Raw genomic sequence first — 4,256 nt, 5'->3', positions numbered from 1 at the left:
ATCCTGGGTCTCCAGGATCAGGCCCTGGGCAGAAGGTGGCACTAAACTGCCGAGCCACACGGGCTGCTCTGCAGTGCATATTTAAACCCATGGTTATAATGCTCAGTTCAGAGATGGGAGTAGGATCCAAGTTAGTCCAACAGGACTCATTCCTTGGCCTGCTCTCTTGCTAATGGGATCAGTTGCTAAGGAGGTTGGAGGAGAAAGTAAATCTGGGGTTGTCAGTCTAGGCCCTGATTGGAGAAAACAAAACCCGTACAATGAAAGCACAGCACAATATGGAGAGAAACAGAGTCCTAACATTCTTTGAGCATCTGGAGGAAAAAAAGATTAAAAAAAAAAAAAGTCTTCTTCTCTTCCTCCTCCTCCTTTCTTTTCCTTCCTTTCTTCTTTCTTTCTTTCTTTCTTCCTTCCTTTCTTCTTTCTTTCTTTCTTTCTTTCTTTCTTTCTTTCTTTCTTTCTTTCTTTCTTTCTTTCTTCCTTCCTTCCTTCCTTCCTTCCCCTTCCTTCCTTCCTTCCTTCCTTCCTTCCTTCCTTCCTTCCTTCCTTCCTTCCCTCCTTCCTTTTTTTCCCCAGATCCACTTTCTCCATTGTAGGTTTTCTTAAGTCACTCTGAGTTGGGTACCTATGACCTCCAATTATCCTGACTATAAAGGACTTTATCATGATAGGAAGATATCTTCCCTCTCCTTCACTGCCAGCCTCCTCTCTCATCTTGATGTTTGCTCCAGGAAGGACCATGTCTCCTACTTTTATAGAGCCAAGGCTTATTTCTCCTCCACGTTGTAAGAGAAGTTGCTCCAACCTTTTGCTCCGTGGCCTTTTCCTCCAGGAATCAGCACGAGCTTGTTATACAGCTGCAGACAGCAGGACTGAGGTCTAGTCTCAGGCTACTGTGCCAGTAGCTTTGGTGTCATTTTGAAACCACCACTGTCTCTGGACCCCCCCCCCCCTCCCCAGGGCGTTCTTTGTAGCCCAGGCTGGATCTCAGCCCTGAGTTGTGGGCCCATTTCCACCTCAGCCAGAGGGCACAGCGCGGGGTACACATGACAGCCCATCCTGAAGCCCCGCAACACAGAGGTAAGAGTTGGAGCCACGAGGCAGGAAAACCAGCCGCCCCCCCCCCCCCCCCCCGCGCTGCCCACACCCACTGTCACTGCGGTGCGTTCCTAACAGGCTGAGTTGAGGGCTGCTGAGGCGTCTCTGGGGCATCCCCACACCATGCTTCACTGTGGGCTCCGCAGGGATCACTATCCCTTGCCACTGGAAAGCACCATTTCCCAGCGTCCTTTAGATCTTAAGACCCGTAACTTTTCCCGGAGGGCCTTCCTGAGTTTATTTCGGGGGCATCTTTCCAGCCAATCTCACTCGATCCAAGTCAGAGCCAACAGTTCAAGAAGCCCGGCTGGAGGTCACCGGGCCCTCACCCGGTTGGAGGGGGCCGGGGCGCGGGGTAGGGCAGGACGTTCACAGGTGACACTGCAGGATCAGCCTGGGGGCCCCCACCGGCCTTCAGTTATTTCAGGCTCCTGCGCTCCTGCGGCCGGGGGGGGGGGGGGGGGGGGGGAGGGACCCTCATCAGTGCGTGGGAGGCCGAGGAAGGAGCTGCGGGACGCGCGCGAGCGAGGAGATGCGAGTGCACTGGGCGGGCGCCAGCGCGGGGGCGGGGGGGGGCGGGGGGGGGCGGGGACGGGACCCCGAAAGGGTGACGGCGGCCCGGAGCCCGGGCGGAGCTCCCGGGGGCAGTCCCCGCGCGCAAGCCGACCCCGCACTTGCCCCTCCTCTGCCCTGGCGGGGGGCAGCCCGGCCGGCGGCGCCCCGGGATCGCTCGGTCTCCGCCCGCCCCCGCCCCCTCCCCCTCCCCCTCCCCCGCCCCCTCCCCCGCCCCCTCCGTCTCGGTCTCCGCCGGCCTCCGCCCCCTCCCCCCTCCCCCCGCCCCTCGCGTCCTAAAACGCGGCGGGCGCCTTTAAGAGGGAGCCGCGGTTGCCCCGGGGGCGGGCACCCCTCGGCAGCTCGGGAGGCGGCGGCGCTCGCCCGCGATGCTGCTCACTCTCGGCTCCGGCTCCGGCTCCGGCTCCAGCTCCCGCCGCCTGCATCGCCGCCGCCGCCGCCTCTGCCTCGAGGCGTCGTTTTCTGCAGCGGAGAGAAGTGCTATGTCCGGAAAGTTCCGGGAGGGACTGCGTGGGGCCATGCGCCCTGGGCTCCCGAGCCGGCGCCCGCGCGCAGCCCTTTGTATGAGGTGAGCCCGGGGTGCTCGCCCCCCCCCCCCCCCGACAGGTAGCCGCGGCGCCGCGGAGGCCGGGCTGCGGGGCGGAGCGGGCGGGCACCGAGCGGGAGCCGCCGACGGCCCAGGGGCGCGGGAGGAGCTCGGGCGGTTCTCGGGCGGTTCTGGGGCCCGCGGGGTGGGGGCGGGGAGCGCCCGGCCGGGACTCGGTTTCCCCGCGGGGCCGCCCGCCCGGCTCCGCGACGCCCCCTGCCGCCGGCGCCCGCCCGCTGCAGCAGCTGGGCCTTCTAGGAAACCCGGCGGCGGCGGCGCGGCCCCGACGCCCGCTTTCTCCTCCCGCCGCCGAGTGCCCGGAGTGAGAGGAGGGGGACGGAGTCCTCTGGAACTTGTGCGCGGCGCCCCGTCCGCCTGCGGGGGCGCGCCCCTCTGCCCGGGTCGGAGGCCCCCTGCGAGCCCCGCGCCGTGAGAGCTGCGCCCCGACTCGCGGCCGGGCTGGCGGCGCTGCGGGTCCGCCTGCCAGCCCTGCTCGGTGGCAGCATCGCGCTGATCTCTATTTCATTTTATTTATTTTATTTTTGTTGCAGTTCGGTTTGCCAACATCTAGCATAACACCCAGTGCTCATCCCGTCAAGGGCCCCCCGCCCCCAGGGCCCCCCACCCAGTCACCCCCACCCCCCGCCCACCTCCCTTCCACTACCCCCTGTTCATTTCCCAGAGTTAGGAGTCTCTCATGGTTTGTCGCCCTCCCTGATGCTTTCACTCATGTTCTCTCCTTTCCCTTTATTCCCTTTCACTAATTCTTATATTCCCCAAATGCATGAGACCATATAATGTTTGTCCTTCTCCCATTGACTTACCTCACTCAGCATAATACCCTCCAGGTCCATCCCCACTGGAGCAAATGGTGGGTATTTGTCGTTTCTAATGGCTGAGTAATATTCCATCGTATACACAGACCACAGCTGCTGCTTCTTCTTCTTTTTTTTTATTATTTATTTATTTATTTATTTATTTATTTATTTATTTATTTATGATAGAGAGAGAGAGAGAGAGAGAGAGGCAGAGACACAGGCAGAGGGAGAAGCAGGCTCCATGCAGGGAGCCAGACATGTGGGACTCGATCCTGGTTCTTCAAGGATCGCGCCCTGGGCCAAAGGCAGGTGCTAAACCGCTGAGCCACCCAGGGATCCCCGACCACATCTCCTTTATCCATTCATCTTTCGATGGACACCGAGGCTCCTTCCACAGTTTGGCTATTGTGGACATTGCTGCTATAAACATCGGGGTGCAGGTTTCCCGGTGTTTCACTGCATCTGTATCTTTGGGGTAAATCCCCAGCAGTGCAATTGCTGGGTCGTAGGGCAGGTCTATTTTTAACTCTTTGAGGAACCTCCACACAGTTTTCCAGAGTGGCTGCACCAGTTCACATTCCCACCAACAGTGCAAGAGGGTTCCCCTTTCTCCACATCCTCACCAACATTGGTTGTTTCCTGTCTTGTTAATTTGATTTTTAAGTCCTCTCTCTTCCCCACCGCCTTATGGGAAACATTCTGATTTTTTTTTTTTAATATCATTGAGGTTCAGGATGCCGTAAACAAACACACACACAAAGACCGCCCCCCTTTCCCTCCAACAATAAATGTTTATGATATGTCCCCTGGGGCTGACCCCAAATTGCAAAGTGATCCTTTCGTCTCTAATGAGATATTTGGACTAGGTCTGGACACTGGAGGGATGCAAGAAGCACCCCCAAGTAGGTATGCAGGTTTGTTTGTTTTTTTTTCTCGTGAGGTTTTGACGAAAAGATAGGATTTTCTCTTTATTTGTTTATTGGTGAATATGGTTTTCATTATGTCTTAGATTAAAAGGCTCCAGCTAATTTTAAGGGCAGTATTTCTAAGAATCATAAAAAGCCCCTGATGTTTCTTGCATCATCTGACATTACTTCACACAGTTTTGCCCTTGGAGGAGGTGTAATACGTGTAATTATTTGATGAAACCTAATCTGTGAGTACCTTTATTACACAAATGG

At 57.5% G+C, this 4,256-nt stretch overlaps 1 protein-coding gene across 4 annotated transcripts in view; it reads left to right on the top strand.

The window, feature by feature from the left end:
• The first annotated feature begins 1,968 nt into the window (after positions 1-1,968).
• The window catches only part of GPR63 (G protein-coupled receptor 63), a 49,491-nt gene continuing 47,203 nt past the window's right edge, over positions 1,969-4,256 (top strand). For 2 of the 4 annotated variants that reach the window (XM_026002902.2, XM_026002903.2), the window contains exon 1: positions 1,969-2,239. The gene's annotated coding sequence lies outside the window, so the exon portion shown is untranslated. The remainder of the gene's footprint in view (positions 2,240-4,256) is intronic. The other 2 variants (XM_072737685.1, XM_072737693.1) reach the window with 2 other exon arrangements.

The sequence above is a fragment of the Vulpes vulpes genome, chromosome 1, assembly GCF_048418805.1.
Source record: "Vulpes vulpes isolate BD-2025 chromosome 1, VulVul3, whole genome shotgun sequence".
Classification (NCBI taxonomy): Eukaryota; Metazoa; Chordata; class Mammalia; order Carnivora; family Canidae; genus Vulpes; species Vulpes vulpes.
The sequence above is the reverse complement of the archived record's forward strand: the minus strand, read 5'-3'. Positions and strand labels throughout refer to the sequence as shown.